The sequence below is a fragment of the Arachis ipaensis genome, chromosome B8 (assembly GCF_059453495.1).
Source record: "Arachis ipaensis isolate K30076 ecotype BB chromosome B8, ASM5945349v1, whole genome shotgun sequence".
Classification (NCBI taxonomy): domain Eukaryota; kingdom Viridiplantae; phylum Streptophyta; class Magnoliopsida; order Fabales; family Fabaceae; genus Arachis; species Arachis ipaensis.
This window is the reverse complement of record NC_142443.1, coordinates 44,352,581-44,371,936: the sequence shown is the minus strand read 5'-3', so window position 1 is coordinate 44,371,936 and position 19,356 is coordinate 44,352,581. Positions and strand designations below refer to the sequence as shown.

Genomic DNA, 19,356 nt, shown 5'->3' with positions numbered 1-19,356 from the left:
CTCTTGGCCCTTTGCAAACGTTACTGGGGTTTACCTTTCCCAATAACGTTGAGAGTACCCCTTTCTCCCTACGTTAGAGTTCACGTTAGTATAGTTAACGTGACCTTTAACGTAGGCTTGCCAAATCTTCGAGAGCGTTAGTGACACCTACCTTTTTTACTAACGCTCCAAAACGCCCCTTTCCCACGTTAGTGCCTCACGTTAATTACATTAACGTGACCACTAACGTGGTGTTGATTGCCATCTCCAACGTTAGTGACAAAGGTGAGTGTCACTAACGTTGGCTCATTATCCCTTTCCTCCACGTTAGCTTCCACGTTAATGTAATTAACGTGGCAGCCAACGTGGCTCATAGTGGCTTAGTCCAACGTTAGTGACAAAGGTGAGTGTCACTAACGTTGTCATTATCTTTCTCTTCCACGTTAGAGTTCACGTTAACTGAGTTAACGTGACTCTTAACGTGGCCAATTGCCCTTTTTGGAGTGTTAGTGGCACTCACTTTTACCACTAACGCTTGGAGCTTCCTTTTCCTCCACGTTAACTACCACGTTAATGTAGTTAACATGGTATTTAACGTGGGCTATGATGGCTTCGAAGATGTTATTGGTGATCACTTTTCTCATTAACGTTGCAAGCTAGCACCCATTCCACGTTAGTTAGACTAACGTGGCTACTAACGTGGCTTTTCCTTGCCTCCTTTGTCATGAAATCAAGCAAATAAAGTGCATCAAAGCTCTAATCCAAGTTATGAGTCATCCATCATCCAATTTGTCATTAAATTCATGCATAATTCTCATGAAATCATATAAAATTCAGAATGTTTGTTTGAATCAAGATGTAAGTGAAATTCTACCCAAAACTTGCTTATTTCCTAAGAAAATGCATGAAACTACCCTAAAACAGTAAAGGAAAGGTCAGCGAAACTGGCCGAAATGCCCTGGCATCACAACACCAAACTTAAAGCTTGCTTGTCCCTAAGCAAGTACTGAAACATGAGAATGATGAATGAAATGAAATGCGGAATGAATCATTATTGTGGAAGTCATGTCCTTGGTTTTATGGGGTTTCATGCATAGCAACTTAGGTTCATTCCTTTACTGGCTTTCAGACCTTTATCATGCCCTGGAATACTCACTTGATTGCACACTTTGAGACTTTTATTTATTGACCCCTTTGTCTTTTCAAGGTTCATTGCATCCTTAGGCTAAGTGTTCTGTGAGGAGGCGACTTTTTAAAATAAGCTTTCAGCCAACACTCCCGAACCAGTTGGTTCAAGGTGCTAGGTGTTGAAACACCCCTAAGGACTTACTCCCTCAAGTCTCTCTTCCCCATACATGCACACCACAGGCACATGGTTTGTTATTTTCTTTCCTTGAGGCCTTGGTGTCCAGCACCTCTTTGGGTTACTAAATGTTCTGTAGCAAGGTTGCTCTTGATAGTGGATTTTCAGTTGATAATTCCGGGTTAGTTAACCCAAGTTACCAAGTGATGAAGCACTCCTAAGAACTTATTCATCCAAGCAGATCCTTGGTACAAGAGCACCACAGACACATCCCTCAAGATTCAAGCCCTTGGTGCCTAGCCTTATTTCTTATTACTTTTCTTTCTTTTTCAACTCTTATTGTTCTTTTCCTTTTTCTTATTAGGATCTTGTTATTTAGCTAGTCTCATAGGGTGTGTTTCAAGCATATGACTTCAGGACAGATAGTTACCTTCCTACCTTGTTAGTGAACCAACTTAGCTAAGTGATTACTACACCACAAGCTTAAGAACCTATTCCACAATTGATCATCACTTTGGTCTTTCATAGCATACATTCTCTTTTTATTTGATTCAAAAGGACAAGCATACAAGTAAGCAAGGCGAAGATGCAACAGTGACATTAGACTAGCAAGCATAGACCTAAGCAATGACAACTTAAAGGCAGAATTTAAAATCCTAAATTACCATGGAAACATGTTCTATTTCATACATGATTTTCCTTATTTAAAGCTTTGAAAAAGATGGAACAAAGAGGGAACTCCACCACCTTTTACTCATGGGGGTGCTCATGCTCTCCCTCTTGTTTGTCTTCTTTGTGTCCACTTGTGTTTCCTCGTATCCGTGCTAGTTTGGCTTTCTTCTACTCCTCAAGTGCCTTCCTTACTGATTCATGACTCTTTTCTACCCTCTCTCTTTCTTCTCGCGCTAATTCATCCTTTACTTCTTCATATCTTATGATTCTCGGGTGTAGTACAGGCAGTTGTCCAACTAAGTACCCGAGCCTGGCTTGAGTGTTTACATGATGTCCAGTCTCGTTCATGTAAACTCCTTCTGCAAACGCTCTGTATTCATCAAAGAGTTCTGCTTGTTCTAGTTGTTTCCGATGCATTTCATGTATGTGTGCACCTTGATGTGCTTGGATGTTGATTAGCTTTTGGATGGCTTCTTGTTGTTGATCTTGCCTTTGCTCTATCCTGTGGAAGGATTCACCCCAATATTTCCCTTGTTCCAGTTGCTGCTCCATCAATTGCTTTTGCCATTCCCCCTGTTGATTCATCCATCCAGAGAGTAATTCTTCTTGACGGCTTACCAACTGTAGTTGCAACTCTTTCTGTGCCCCTTGATTTTCCAAGTATTGTCTAGATAAGCCATCAATAGCTTCCTGTAGCTGGTGCATGTCTAAAGGGGCTTGCTCCTCTAAGTTTTGTCCTTTTACTACTTGATGGGCTGGCCTCTTTCTTGGCTTTCGTTGAGGTAGGAGAGATGCAACCGCATGCATCTGTCGGACAGTAATTAAGATGCCCACTTTTATCCACTCGGGGGTCCTCATCTTCGAACACTACCCCAGCCCTGTCACACAGACGAAAAATAGTGCTAGGGTAGCCTAACCTTCCTCCAGAATCGCTCTTTTCAGCCATCTTCCTAATACCTTGAGCTATAAGTTCATGGACCTTGATCTCTCCCCCTTTAAGTATACATTGCACCATTGTTACTCTCTTAAGATTCACCTCTGAGTTATTCTCGGTAGGAATGATGGATCTCCTTACAATTTCAAACCACCCCTTTGCCTCAGGGGTGAGGTCCCCTTTCTTGATGAACTTGGGTTTCCCCTGAGGATCTCGTACCCAATCAGCTCCTTGCACGCATATATCTTGTACAATCTGGTCATGATTGGGGCTGCCATCTATTCTGGAGTGATAGCTTTCTTCAGCAAAGGGTATGGCTCGTAGCTTTAATGCCCTCATGATGCTCATGGGGCTGAAGTCCACGGTTACCCCTCTCACGAAGCTTATATAGGAGTCATCTGCCTTATCATACCTGACTCCATTTGCATAAAACTCTCTTACAAGAGTTGCATTTACTTTTATGACTGGATCAGTAAGGAGCTCCCATCTTCTCTTCTCCACCTTCTCTGTGATTTCGGGGCACTCAGTTTTTCTGACTTGAAAGCCTAGCTCATATATGATCTCCTTATCAACCATCCATCCATATTGCAGTGCATGGTGAAAGGTTTTGAATTTCTTCTCATCGAAAGGGCGTTGCTCCATAGGCTCCTTCCGTTTTCTTCTCTTAGAGTTTGATGATGCCATAAGTGATTGTTGATATGTGAAGGTGTAAAGGGTGTGGATAATTGGCTTCGGCCGGTTAAGATGGGGTGTAGTGAAGGGAGTGAGTGAGAGTGTTTCTGATGGGGTAAGAAGAGTTGGGTGTTAAAAGTGGGAAGTGTAAAGGATGGAAATTGGAATGTGAAAGGGAGTACGGACTAGGAACCACTTTATATAGGGAGATGGTGAGTGAATGAAAGGTGTGGATTGATGGAGTGGTTGTGTGATGAACGGATGAGATTTAGCATGGGATGAGCACAAGGATCATCAACTTCATGAAGGGGGGTTGGTTCGATTTCCAAGCGTGTGACTCTTCCAATGTTGCATGACAACATTTCCCAATGCATCCCCCTTGAAAACATGTGTATAGTATTTCTCCTTTTGTGGTGGCCGAATCCTCCTTCTTCAATTGTCCCATCAATTCTCCTACAAATAAAGGGATGTGATTAATGAATTTGTGGAAAGTGGTGGCAAAATTTAAAAGAAAAGAAAGAGTAACTACTTTTTAAAATTTTTTTGTTGTTAACTGACTAAGTGCTATTCATAAGTACAAACCAACTGACTAATTGATTGTCCATGTATGCAACATTGGTGACACCAAACTTAGTTTGTGGCCATGTGGAGTAAAAGGAATTGTTCAAGGTTCTAAGAGTGACATGATATGAATTGCATTCATGTTCTCTTAGTGTGCCTTGAACACCAAACTTGTTCTTCACTATATGTTGCATAAAAGGATACATTCAAGTATATGTCAGAGTTGATTTGGACTTCATGAACCTTGCATTATTAACTACTTTTAAAATCATATAAAACATGGGTTGCCTCCCATGAAGCGCTTCTTTAGCATCACTAGCTTGACGTTTTGCCCTTTGTTAGGGTGATTGGTAATGCTTCAGATCTTTCCCTCTTGCAGTGAACCTATATCCATTGGCTTCATCAAGGATCTCTACATGCTCTAGGGAGAGAACTTTGTTGATGGTGAAAACCTTAGGTAGCTGAGATGGGATGGTGGGGAGATGAGGTGGGATATGTAGGAAGTAAGCTGAGATCACTTTATCCCCTGGAGAGAAATCCTCTGTAGGGATCTTCTTGTTCCTCCATCCCCTGGGTGCCTTTTTCTTTGTCGCTTTTGATGTTGTCCTACTCTTTGTGGCCTCTTCTTTCAAGGAAATGTTGTTGCTGGTCTCATATGACTCTGGTGGTTTAGGTTCCTCCTGATTTTCCTTGAGCTGTGACAGTTGCTGATTATCTTGTTCATCAACCAAAGGGATTCCCTGTGATTCAATGCTTGTTTCTTCCACCAGTGCTTTGTCGTGCTCTTTCCTTGGTTTCTTGCTTTTCTGATCTGCTTCTTGTGAGGGTTTGAAGACATTGAATATGAGTTGTTCGTCATGTATCCTCAATATTAGCTCTCCTCGCTCCACATCTATGAGCGCTCTGGCTGTAGCTAGGAATGGTCTTCCCAATATGATTGGGTGAAGGTGACTCTCTTCCATTTCCAATATGACAAAGTCTGTAGGAAGGAAGTAGCTCCCAACCTTTACCAACACGTTTTCAACCACTCCTACTGCTTGTTTTTGAGTTTTGTCGGCCAGCCTGATGACTACGTCTGTGGGTATTAGCTCATTGACCTGCAGCTTCTTCATAAGGGATAAGGGCATTAAGTTGATGCTTGCTCCTAGGTCACAGAGTCCTTTGTCAAACATTGTTTCTCCTATGGCACAGGGGATGTGAAAACTCCCTGGGTCCTTCCTTTTTGTAGGCATCTCTGGTTGAATGAGAGCACTGCACTCCTTATTCATCACTATTGTTTGCCCTCCTTTGAGTGAGCTTTTCCTGGTCAGCAGCTCCTTCATATACTTAATGTATGAGGGAATTTGTTGGAGGGCCTTGATGAATGGTATGTTTACATGGAAAGATGCAAACATGTCAAGAAACCTTGAGTATATTCTCTTTTCTACACCACCCTTGACTTTTTGGGGAAAGGGTGCATAGAGTCTCAGCAGCTCCTTCTGTGAAATTTTGGTTTCTTGGTGATCATCTTCCTGTTTCTCTGCTGATGTATCTCCAGGTTGTTCTAATGGTTTGTTCGGCTCTTCCTCAGTCCCCTTATCACTTATAGTGACCATCTTGCAATCTTCCCATCTGACCTTCTTTGCTTCACCTCTCGAGTTCTTCTCTGTGTCACTTGGGAAGTTATGAGTAGGTTTGGGAATCTTTTCAGAGAGGTATCCCACTTGAAATTCCAGCCTCTGAATGGTGTCTCCCTGGTTTTTGAGATTAGCTCGCACCTCCTCTTTGAACACCTTGTTATCTTGAATCTCTTTGCATATGCCTTCAAGTAGAGTCTCAATCCTTGATAGTCTTTCTTCCGATGATGGTGAGTTGAGATTGGAGGGATGAGAAGGGCCATTTTGGCTTTGGTATGGATGTTGAGGTGTGTTGTTAGGTGGGTGCTGATATGATCTCTGTGTGGAATGTTGGTGAGCTGCATTGTTGTTGGGGTTGTGGCGTCTCTGATCTTGGCCTTGGTCTTGTTGATTTTCCCACCCAAAGTTTGGGTGGTTCCTCCAACCAGGATTGTAAGTCTTGGAGTATGGGTCATGGTTCTGCCTAGGTGGATTTCCAATGTAGTTGGCTTGTTCCTGATCACCCTCTGCTTCTTCATTCACTCCTTCTTGAGCTGTTGTTGAGGTGGTGATTACTGCTACTTGACTTCTCTCCATCTTCTTGGTAAGGTCAGCCAGCTGCTTGGTGATCATCTTGTTTTGAGCTAGCAGTGCATCCACATTGTTTAGCTCCATTACTCCTCTAGTGTTACCCCTTTCAGAAGCATAGAAGTAGTCATTCTCAACTACAGTCTCAATGACATCTATGGCTTCTTCAATGGTCTTCTTCTTGTTCAGAGATCCCCCGGATGAGTGGTCTACTGCCTTCTTTGATTCATAAGAAAGACCTTCATAGAAAATGTGTACCTGCACCCATTCATTGAACATATCTGGTGGGCACCTTCTTGTCAGATCCTTAAACCTCTCCCATGCTTCATATAGAGTCTCACCATCTTGTTGCCTGAAAGTTTGAACCTCAGCTCTCAACCTGTTGATTCTTTGAGGAGGATAGAATCTCGCCAAGAATTTATTCACCACATCTTTCCAGGTTGTTAAGCTCTCCTTCGGGAAAGATTCCAGCCATTTAGATGCCTTGTCCTTAAGTGAGAAGGGGAATAGAAGCAGTCTATAGGTGTCAGGCTGAACACCATTAGACTTCACAGTATCACATATCCTCAGGAAGGTGGTTAGATGTTGATTGGAATCTTCTTGAACACTTCCTCCGAATGAACAGTTGTTCTAAACAAGGGTGATGAGCTGTGACTTTAGTTCAAAGTTGTTGGCATGTATGGTTGGCTTTTGGATGCTACTTCCACAGTTTCCTGGGTTTGGATTGATGTAGGATCCCAGAACTCTTCTATCTTGCCCAGCATGATGCATTGGGCCTTCTCTGCCATGGTTGTGAGCCTCTTCTTCATGATGGTTCTCCATATTCTCATCCGTGTCTGGTTCAAAATACTCCTCTTCTTCCTCCGTACCAACTACTCTCTTTCCTCTTGCTTCCCTCCTTAATCTAAGGAAGGTTCTCTCAGGTTCAGAATCAAAGGAAGTTGAAGCCCCGCTTCTTCTATCTGTCATACAACCAACAAGGCAAAAGCAAGAAAGATAGATGCAGACAGTATTCTCTGCAGAAATGCTGTTAGTGTGAGTGATGCAATATATCAAATAGTTAGTGGGTCAGTGAACTAAATAGTAAAAAAAATGCGCAGATAACACCACAAACGGGTAAAGGGTAAAGGGAAGGAAATAACTAAAACTAAAAGTAAATTACTCAAATGAAATTAAATCAAACAAAAGAAAAAAAATAATGCTCAATCTAGTTATCCACCAATTTAATCATTGTTGATACAAAATCAATCCCCGGCAACGGCGACATAAACTTGATGCACGGAAACTTGTCTCTCAACAATTTTCCTCGGCAAGTATACCGAATTGTCGTCAAGTAAAAACTCACAATAGAGTGAGGTCGAATCCCACAGGGATTGATTGGTCAATCAACTTTAATTAGAGGAATGTTCTAGTCGAGCTAAGCAGAATTTGATGTGAGAGTTGCAAGAAATTAAATGGCGGAAAGTAAATAGCAGAAAATGTAAATGCTGGGAATAAGGAGCTGAATATAAATGACGGAAAGTAAATTGCAGAATCTTAAAGGGGGAATGGGAAATTTAGCATGAAAGTAAATTGCAGAAATTAAAGAGAATGGGTAAGATCAGAAATGGGGGATTCATTGGGCTTAGGAGATGTTACATTCTCCGGATCAAGTTCATTTTCATCTCTTCCTCAATCAATGCATTCATTGATCTCCTTGGCAATCTTAAGTGATTGAACTCCAATTCTTTGGTAATTCAATCTCTCAAATCTTGATCAATAGCCAATTCCTTGGTCCAATTGCTCATGAGAAGAGATGAAGTATGGTCACTGATTATACCACATGTATTTCCAAATCAAAGTGTTGGTAGGATTATATGTCACTATATCCATCCAAACCCCAATTTGGTCCAACATGAGAAAGCATTTCTAGCATGATCTCTTCATTTCTCTTCCAAGGTTCTGAAGAGATCCAAGTATGAATAGCTTTTTTTCCAAGATAACTACCCAATTGGATGAAGATTGAAAGCTTTCTAGTAAAATCAAGAGAAAAAAAAGAAGAAGAATAATGAAAACTATTATTGATCCATCAAATTACAACAGAGCTCCCTAACCCAATGAAAGAGGTTTAGTTGTTCATGGCTCTGGGAATGGAAAACAAAGATGGAGAGTGCATTCTGAAAGTAAAACTAGAAGTTGCAGAGAAAGTAAAATTATACAGAGAGTTGTTCTCCCAATCCAAAAGTTCTTCTCTAGTTCAAAACTACTCCTATTTATACTACTCTTCTGATCTTCTAGTTGGCTCTTCAATTCTTGGATATGGGCCTTTTGATCTTGAGTTGAAGCAGTTATCATCTTTAGTGGGCTCAGCTTCACTTGCAGAGAAAGTGTGCAGTAGGCATGGACTTTAGCTTAGGGCGTTAGTGGTGTTAACGTTAAATGAAAATGTGGGGTCGAGAACGTTAGTGACAATCACCTTTTTCACTAACATTCCTAACCCAAAATGGTCCACGTTAACTTCAACTTTAGTGGCACTAACGTGACCACTAACGTTGCCTCTTGGCCCTTCGCAAACGTTACTGGGGTTTACCTTTCCCAATAACGTTGAGAGTACCCCTTTCTCCCTACGTTAGAGTTCACGTTAGTATAGTTAACGTGACCTTTAACGTAGGCTTGCCAAATCTTCGAGAGCGTTAGTGACACCTACCTTTTTTACTAACGCTCCAAAACGCCCCTTTCCCATGTTAGCGCCTCACGTTAATTACATTAACGTGACCACTAACGTGGTGTTGATTGCCATCTCCAACGTTAGTGACAAAGGTGAGTGTCACTAACGTTGGCTCATCATCCCTTTCCTCCACGTTAGCTTCCACGTTAATGTAATTAACGTGGCAACCAACGTGGCTCATAGTGGCTTAGTCCAACGTTAGTGACAAAGGTGAGTGGTGCACGAATTGTGAATCACACTTTTCACAACGCGTACCACTAACCAGCAAGTGCACTGGGTCGTCCAAGTAATACCTCACGTGAGTAAGGGTCGAATCCCACGGAGATTGTTGGTTTGAAGCAATCTATGGTTATCTTGTAAATCTTAGTCAGGAAGTCAATTATGTTTATCAGTTGAATTGTGAATAACCAAGAGAGCATAAATTAAAGGTTACTTGTTGTGCAGTAATGGAGAATATGTTGGAGTTTTGGAGATGCTTTGTCTTCTGAATCTCTGCTTTCCTCTGTCTTCTGATTCACGCACGCACGTCCTCCTATGGCAAGCTGTGTGTTGGTGGATCACCGTTGTCAATGGCTACCTTCCATCATTCCAGTGAAAACTACGCTCACGCGCTCTGTCACAGCACGGCTAATCACCGGTTGGTTCTCGATCCGGTTGGAATAGGATTTACTATCCTTTTGCATCTGTCACTAACGCCCAGCCTTCAGGAGTTTGAAGCTCGTCACAGTCATTCAATCCTTGAATCCTACTCGGAATACCACAGACAAGGTTTAGACTTTCCGGATTCTCATGAATGCCGCCATCAGTTCTAGCTTATACCACGGAGATTCTGATTAAGAGATCTCAGAGATACTCATTCAATCGGATATAGAACGGAGGTGGTTGTCAGGCACACGTTCATGGTTTGAGGAAGGTGATGAATGTCACGGATCATCACCTTCATCACAGTTAAGCGCGAATGAACATCTTAGATAGGAACAAGCGTGTTTGAATGGAAAACAGAAATACTTGCATCAATTCATCGAGACACAGCAGAGCTCCTCACCCCCAACAATGGGGTTTAGAGACTCATGCCGTCAAAGAATACAAAGTTTAGATCTGAAATGTCATGAGATACAAAATAAGTCTCTAAAAGTTGTTTAAATACTAAACTAGTAGCCTAGGGTTACAAAATATGAGTAGACTATGATGGATGATGCAGAGATCCACTTCTGGGACCCACTTGGTGTGTGCTGGGATGAGACTTAAGCAATTCACGTGCAGAGGCCATTTGTGGAGTTTAACGCCAGTTTTTATGCCAGTTTGGGCGTTCAACTCCAGCTTTTGATCCTTTTCTGGCGCTGGACGCCAGAATTAGGCAGAGAACTGGCGTTGAACGCCAGTTTACGTCATCTATCCTTGTGCAAAGTATGGACTATTATATATTGCTGGAAAGCCCTGGATGTCTACTTTCCAACGCAATTGAAAGCATGCCATTTCGAGTTCTGTAGCTCCAGAAAATCCACTTTGAGTTCAGGGAGGTCAGAATCCAACAGCATCAGCAGTCCTTTTTCAGCCTGAATCAGATTTTTGCTCAGCTCCTTCAATTTCAGCCAGAAAAATACCTGAAATTACAGAAAAACACACAACTCATAGTAAAATCCAGAAATATGAATTTTTCCTGAAAACTAATAAAAATAGACTAAAAACTAACTAAAACATACTCAAAACTATATGAAATTATCCCCAAAAAGCGTATAAAATATCCGCTCATCACAACACCAAACTTAAACTGTTGCTTGTCCTCAAGCAACTAGACAATATAAAATAGAAGACTAATAGGTTGAGAAGCAATAATATCTCAGAGTTTTTGATTGAAGCTCAGATCCTAATTAGATGAGCGGGGCTAGTAGCTTTTTGCTTCTGAACAGTTTTGGCATCTCACTTTATCCATTGAAGCTCAGAGTGATTGGCATCTATAGGAACTCAGAATTCAGATAGTGTTATTGATTCTCTTAGTTCAGTGTGATGATTCTTGAACACAGCTTCTTTATGAGTCTTGGCCGTGGCCCTAAGCACTTTGTTTTCCAGTATTACTACCGGATACATAAATGCCACAGATACATAACTGGGTGAACCTTTTCAGATTGTGACTCAGCTTTGCTAAAGTCCCCAATTAGAGGTGTCCAGAGTTCTTAAGCACACTCTTCTTTTTGCTTTGGTCCTTGACTTTAACCGCTCAGTCTCAAGTTTTTTACTTGACACCTTCACGCCACAAGCACATGGTTAGGGACAGCTTGGTTTAGCCGCTTAGACCAGGATTTTAGTCCTTTAGGCCCTCCTATCCACTGATGCTCAAAGCCTTGGGATCCTTTTCATTTGCCCTTGCCTTTTGGTTTTAAGGGTCATTGGCTTTTTCTGCTTGCTTTTTCTTTCTTTCTCTTTTTTTTTTCTGCAAGCTTTGTTCTTTGCTGCTTTTTCTTGCTTCAAGAATCATTTTCATGATTTTTCAGATTATCAATAACATGTCTCATGTTCATCATTCTTTCAAGAGCCAACATATTTAACAGTCTTAAACAACAAATTCAAAAGACATATGCACTGTTCAAGTATTCATTCAGAAGATAGAAAGCATTGCCACCACATTTAACCAATTAGAATTTCTTTTATTGAACTCGAAATTTTATTGCTTCTTATTCAAAAGATCTACTATTTTATTCATGTTTAATGATGATGAGAAAAATAAACTATAGCTTAATTGGAGATAAAATCAAATAGATACTAATTACTATTATATGACTTCTAAGGTAAACTTTTATAAGGACACTGTCACAGAGTTAAGGCAGAAATTGGAAATTAACAACCTTTATTCTGGGGGCACGGGGGTTCCTCTGATCCTTGGGATGCTTGGTCCTACAAGAGAAGACTTTTGGCGCTTCAGTTCCCTTAAGTCACGCCCCTGCTCCTCTTGTTCTTTAAACATATAGGTCAGCATTTGACTGTGTTCCTTCTGTTCTTTTATTATTTGCTCCATAGCTTCCTGTATCTTGGTGACGGACGTCTCAAGATATTCCCAATATTCCGCTTGAGGAATCTCTGGGAGGAATTCATGTGCTCTCTTCTTGATGGGATCCTCCTGTGCTTGTTGTCTCTCCATTGATGCTTTAGTGATTGACTTTTCAATTAGGATATATTCAGTTATTCCCATCCTTACTCCAGCGTCCTTGCAGAGTAGAGAAATCACGCTTGGATAAGCCAACCTGGCCTCTTTTGAATTTTTGTTAGCAATCTTATAGAGCTCAGTTGAAATCAGCTGATGAACCTCCACTTCCTTTCCCATCATGATGCAATGGATCATCACTGCTCTTTTAACTGTGACTTCAGAGCGGTTGCTAGTGGGCAACAGAGAATGCCCAATGAAGTCCAGCCATCCTCTGGCAACTGGTTTGAGATCCTCTCTCTTGAGTTGATTTGGGACGCCCTTTGTGTTGGTGGTCCACCTGGCTCCAGGGATACATATGTCCTCTAGAATCTTATCCAGGCCAATGTCTGCTCTCATCATCCTCCTGTTGAAGGAGTCTGGATCATCCTTTAGCTGAGGTAGCTTTAATACCTCTCTGATCTTGTCAGGGGTGGTGTGAACAATCTTTCCCCTGACCATGGTCCGAAATTCATAGTGGGCAGTTCCAGATAGTCTTTGCTTGTCAGTCTGCCACATATTAGCATAGAACTCCTGGACCATGTTCCTTCCTATTTTCATTTCAGGATTAGCTAGGACTTCCCAGTTCCTGATTCGAATTTGCTCCTGGATCTCCGGATATTCATCTTCTTTCAGATCGAATCTCACTTCCGGGATCACTGATCTCAGACCCATTACTTTGAGATAATGGTCTGCATGTTCTTTAGATAAGAACTTCCCTTGATTCCAAAGTGATTTTGGAACGCTCTCTTTCTTGCCTCTTGGAGTGGATTGTTTTCCTTTGGGAGCCATGATCTTAGTGATCTCGGATAAACACACCAAACTTAGAGGTTTGCTTGTCCTCAAGCAAAAGAAAAGAAAGGAGAGGGATAGAAGGAGATCGAGGTGCACTTGTTGATGGAGGAGGGGGGAGGCCGAACCCAATTTTAAAGGGGTGGGTGGGGTGGGTTTTCGAAAAATTGGAAGAGATAAGATAAAAAGATTGAGTTGAAAAAGATAAGATAGAAGATAGAGTTTAATTTTGAAAAGATATGATAGATTTTTGAAAAAGATACTCTGAATTTTGAAAAAGATAATATGGATATTTGAAAAAGATATGGATTAGTTGAAAAGATTTTTGAGTGAAAAAGATAGATTTGTTTTCAGAAAAGATTTTGAAAAGAGTTGGATTGAATTTGGAAAGATGGATTTTTAGAAATTAAGGATTTTAGAAATCAGGGTTCTTGACATGTTCATGTAAAAATCATGCATTGAAGCATAAAATTTGAAATTAAAATGGAAATACGTGTGGGATAAATGGATTTGGCTCCTCCCTGTCTTCCTGGCGTTTGAATGCCCAAACACTGCTTGTTTTGGGCGTTCAGCGCCCAAATGCTGATCTCCTGGGCGTTCAGCGCCCAGTTGCTGCCATTACTGGCGTTCAACGCCCAGTGGGTGGCCATTTCTGGCGTTGAACGCCCAGATTGCTACCATTACTGGCATTCAGCGCCCAGTGGATGCCCATTTTGGGCGCTGAACGCCCAAAATGCCCCTTTACTGGCGTTTTCTTGCCATTGAGCTCTTTTACTCTGTTTTGTGTGCCGAGTTCTTCTGTAAATGATTATTTACCTTGTTTTCAATGAACTCTATATAAACAAATAAAAATAAAAATAGAAATAGGGCAAAATGCTTAGAGGATTGTTGCCCCATGGCTGGGTTGCCTCCCAGCAAGCGCTTCTTTATTGTCTTTAGCTGGACCTTGCTGAGCTTTTAATCTAGCTTCAGCCTTGAGCATTCTTGCTCGATGTTGCCTTCAAGATAATGCTTGATTCTCTGTCCATTGACAATGAACTTCTTATCAGAATCAATATCTTGGAGCTCCACATAACCATATGGTGACACACTTGTAATCACGTATGGTCCCCTCCACCGGGATTTCAGTTTCCCGGGGAATAGCCTGAGTCTAGAGTTAAACAACAGGACCTTTTGTCCTGGTTCAAAGATTCTAGATGACAGCTTTCTGTCATGCCATTTTTTTTATTTTTCTTTATAAAGCTTGGCATTTTCGAAAGCTGTGAATCTGAATTCCTCTAGCTCATTTAGCTGGAGCAATCGTTTTTCTCCTGCTAATTTGGCATCAAAGTTTAGGAATCTGGTTGCCCAGTAGGCCTTATGTTCCAGTTCCACGGGCAGGTGGCATGCCTTACCATACACGAGTTGGTATGGAGAGGTCCCTATAGGGGTCTTGAATGCTGTTCTGTAAGCCCACAGAGCATCATCCAAGCTTCGTGCCCAATCCTTTCTACGGGTATTTACTGTCCGTTCCAGGATTCTCTTTAATTCTCTGTTAGAGACTTCAGCTTGCCAATTGGTTTGTGGATGATATGGAGTGGCCACCTTGTGGCGAATTCCATATCGAACCATGGCAGAGTAAAGCTGTTTATTGCAGAAGTGAGTGCCCCCATCACTGATTAGTACTCTAGGGACACCAAATCTGCTAAAGATATGTTTCTGGAGGAACTTCAGCACTGTTTTAGTATCATTGGTGGGTGTGGCAATAGCCTCAACCCATTTTGATACATAGTCAACTGCCACCAGAATATAAGTGTTTGAATATGATGGTGGAAAAGGTCCCATGAAGTCAATTCCCCATACGTCAAACAACTCAATTTCCAAGATTCCTTGTTGAGGCATGGCGTAACCATGAGCCAGATTGCCAGCTCTTTGGCAACTGTCACAATTACGTACAAACTCTCAGGAATCTTTATAGAGTGTGGGCCAATAGAAGCCACATTGGAAGACCTTGGTGGCTGTTCGCTCACCTCCGAAATGGCCTCCATATTGAGATCCGTGGCAATGCCACAGGATCCTCTGTGCTTCTTCTCTAGGCACACACCTACAGATAATTCCGTCTGCACATCTCTTGAAGAGATAAGGTTCATCCCACAAGTAGTACTTTGCATCAGTAATTAATTTCTTCTTTTGTATCCTGTTGTACTCCTTGGGTATGAACCTTGCAGCTTTATAGTTTGCAATATCGGCAAACCATGGTGCTTCCTGAATGGCGAATAAATGCTCATCAGGAAATGTCTCAGAGATCTTAAGGGAAGGGAGGGGCGTCCCTTCCACTGGCTCTATCCGGGACAGATGATCAGCCACTTGGTTCTCTGTCCCTTTTCTGTCTCTTATTTCTATATCAAACTCTTGCAGAAGCAATACCCATATGATGAGCCTGGGTTTTGAATCCTGCTTTGTGAGTAGATATTTAAGAGCAGCATGGTCAGTATACACAATCACTTTTGATCCTACTAAGTATGATCTGAACTTGTCAATGGCGTAAACCACTGCAAGTAGTTCTTTTTCTGTGGTTGTGTAATTTTTCTGGGCATCATTTAGAACGCGACTGGCATAATAAATGACATGCAGAAGCTTGTCATGCCTCTGTCCCAATACTGCACCAATGGCATGATCACTGGCATCACACATTAGCTCAAATGGTAATGTCCAGTCTGGTGCAGAAATGACTGGTGCTGTGACCAGCTTAGCTTTCAGCGTTTCAAACGCCTGCAGGCACTTTGTGTCAAACACAAATGGCGTGTCAGCAGCTAGCAGATTGCTTAGAGGTTTTGCGATTTTTGAAAAATCCTTTATAAACCTCCTATAGAATCCTGCATGCCCCAGAAAGCTTCTGATTGCCTTAACATTGGCAGGTGGTGGTAATTTTTCAATTACCTCTATTTTTGCTTGATCCACCTCTATTCCCTTATTTGAGATTTTATGCCCAAGAACAATTCCTTCAGTCACCATGAAGTGACACTTTTCCCAGTTTAAAACTAGGTTGGTCTCTTGGCATCTTTTCAGAACAAGTTTCAGGTGATCAAGACAGGAGCTGAATGAGTCTCCATATACTGAGAAGTCATCCATGAAGACTTCCAGAAATTTTTCCACCATGTAAGAGAAAATAGAGAGCATGCATCTCTGGAAGGTTGCAGGCGCATTACATAGCCCAAATGGCATCCTTCTATAAGCAAACACTCCAGATGGACATGTGAATGCTGTTTTCTCTTGATCCTGGGGATCTACTGCAATCTGGTTGTAGCCTGAGTAGCCATCCAGAAAGCAGTAATAATCATGACCTGCTAGTCTTTCTAGCATCTGGTCTATGAATGGTAAAGGAAAATGATCCTTTCTGGTGGCTGTATTGAGCCTTCTGTAGTCAATACACATGCGCCACCCTGTAACTGTTCTTGTAGGAACCAGTTCATTTTTTTCATTATGAATCACTGTCATGCCTCCCTTTTTTGGGACGACTTGAACAGGGCTCACCCAGGGGCTATCAGAAATAGGATAAATAATCCCAGCCTCTAGTAACTTGGTGACCTCTTTCTGCACCACTTCCTTCATGGCTGGATTTAGCCGCCTCTGTGGTTGAACCACTGGTTTGGCATCATCCTCCAATAGGATTTTGTGCATGCATCTAGCTGGGCTTATGCCCTTAAGGTCTCCTGTGGACCACCCAAGAGCTGTCTTGTGTGTCCTTAGCACTTGAATAAGTGCTTCCTCTTCCTGTGAATTTAAAGCAGAGCTTATGATCACTGGAAAAGTGTCACCTTCTCCCAGAAATGCATATTTCAAGGATGGTGGTAGTGGCTTGAGCTCGGGTTTAGGAGGTTTTTCCTCTTTCAGAAGAAAGTTCAGAGGCTCTTTCATGTCCTCTGAATCCTCCAAATCAGGCTGAACATCTTTAAAGATGTCTTCCAACTCTGATTCGAGACTCTCAGCCATGTTGATCTCTTCTACCAAAGAGTCAATGAGATCAACTTTCATGCAGTCTGTTGATGTGTCTGAATGCTGCATGGCTTTGACAGCGTTCAACTTAAACTCATCATCATTGACTCTCAGGGTTATTTCCCCCTGTTGGACATTAATGAGGGATCGTCCAGTTGCTAGGAAGGGTCTTCCTAGAATGAGAGTAGCACTCTTGTGCTCCTCCATTTCTAGCACAACAAAGTCAGTGGGAAAGGCGAATGGCCCAACTCTGACAATCATGTCTTCAATCACGCCTGATGGGTATTTAGTGGAACCATCAGCAAGTTGGAGACATATCCGGGTTGGTTTAACTTCTTCAGTTAAGCCAAGCTTCCTGATAGTGGATGCAGGTATTAGGTTGATGCTTGCCCCAAGATCGCATAAAGCTGTCTTGGTGCAATCACCTTCTAATATGCATGGTATCAGAAAACTCCCAGGGTCTTTAAGCTTTTCAGGAAAGCTTTTCAGGATGACTGCACTGCATTCTTCAGTGAGGAGAACTCTTTCTGTTTCTCTCCACTCCTTTTTATGACTCAAGATCTTTTTCATGAACTTGGCATAAGAAGGTATTTGCTCAAGTGCCTCTGCAAATGGAATCTTTATTTCAAGAGTCCTTAGATAATCTGCAAAGCGAGCAAATTGCTTATCCTGCTCTTCTTTCCGGAGTTTTTGAGGATAAGGTATCTTGGCTTTATATTCCTCAACCTTAGTGGTTAAAGAAGCCTTTTTAGAGGGGTTGTTATCAGCACTTGTGTGTGTCTGATCCCTCACTGGCAATTGAGTGCCAGAGTCAGAAGCTGGAGTGACGTTAGACGCCAGCTCACTGTCTGTTCCTGGTGCCTGAACGCCAGAAATGTGCCCATTTTGGGCGTTCAACGCTGGATTCTGCCCCATTTGGGCGTTCAACGCCAGATTCTTGCCCATTTCTGGCGTTGAACGCCAATCCTGCCTTGTTTCTGGCGCTGAACGCCAGTTTTGGGCATGGTCTGGGCGTTCAGCGCCAGCCTTCCACCCCTTTTCTGGCGTTTTAGTGCCAGAATTATTTTTCCCTGGGCTCTTACTGTCCTCAGGTGAATCTTTGGTGGGTTGCTCATTTCTTGAATTTTTGATCCCTTGAGGTGGGGTATTTAATGTTTTCCCACTTCTTAATTGAACTGCTTGGCATTCTTCTGCTATTTGCCTTGATAGCTGCTGCTTTGTTTGCTTAAACTGTTCGTCCATCTGTATATTAGTTATCCTTGTCTCTTGTAGCCTGTCCTTGAATTCAGCTAGCTGCTTTGTTAGAAAATCCAATTGCTGATTGAATTCAGCAGCTTGTTTTACAGTACTGAATTCAGCAGTTACTGTTTTAACCTCTTCATTCATGGAAGGGTTGCTGCTTAGGTACAGATGCTGATTCCTGGCAACTGTATCAATGAGCTCTTGAGCCTCTTCAATTGTCTTTCTCATATGGATAGATCCACCAGCTGAGTGATCTAGAGACATCTGAGCTCCTTCTGCAAGCCCATAGTAGAAGATGTCTAACTGAACCCACTCTGAAAACATTTCAGAGGGGCATTTTCGTAGCATCTCTCTGTATCTCTCCCAGACATCATAAAGAGATTCATTATCTCCTTGTTTAAAGCCTTGGATGTCCAGCCTTAGCTGTGTCATCCTTTTTGGAGGAAAATACTGATTCAGGAATTTTTCTGTCAGCTGTTTCCATGTTCTTATGCTGGCCTTAGGTTGGTTATTTAACCACCTCTTAGCTTGATCTTTTACAGCAAATGGAAACAGTAATAGTATGTAGACATCCTGATCTATTTCCTTATCATGTACTGTGTCAGCAATTTGTAGAAATTGTGCCAGAAACTCTGTAGGTTCTTCCTGTGGAAGACCGGAATACTGGCAACTTTGCTGCACCATGATAATGAGCTGAGGATTCAACTCAAAGCTACTAACTCCAATGGAGGGTATGCATATGCTACTCCCATATGAAGCAGTAGAGGGGTTAGAATATGACCCCAGAGTCCTCCTGGACTGTTCAATTCCACTTATGTCCATGATGGATAAAGGGATATAACTTGGATTGATTTACCTTTTTATTTATTTTATTTTATTTATTTAAATTTTTTTTTTAAAATGATTTTCGAAAAAAAATGCTTTAAAAATAGAGGGAAAAGATATTTTTTTGATGTTTAAGGGAAAAGGGAGAAACAAAAAGATAGCACAGGATTTAAAATTTTTAGATCTAATGCTCCTTATTTTTCGAAAATTTTTGGAGGGAAAACACCAAGGAACACCAAACTTAAAATTTTTAGAAAACCAAAAGAAATTTTTGAAATTTTTTTTTTTTGAAAAATCAACAAGAAAACACCAAACTTAAAGTTTGGCACAGGA

The 19,356-nt window shown here is 41.7% G+C and overlaps 1 non-coding gene across 1 annotated transcript; it reads left to right on the top strand.

Annotated features, from left to right (window-relative positions):
* Positions 1-6,578: 6,578 nt before the first annotated feature.
* Positions 6,579-6,685, top strand: LOC148547872 (small nucleolar RNA R71). Its single transcript, XR_015897027.1, has one exon. It is a non-coding gene; the product is annotated as a small nucleolar RNA R71 (small nucleolar RNA).
* The last annotated feature ends 12,671 nt before the right edge of the window (positions 6,686-19,356 follow it).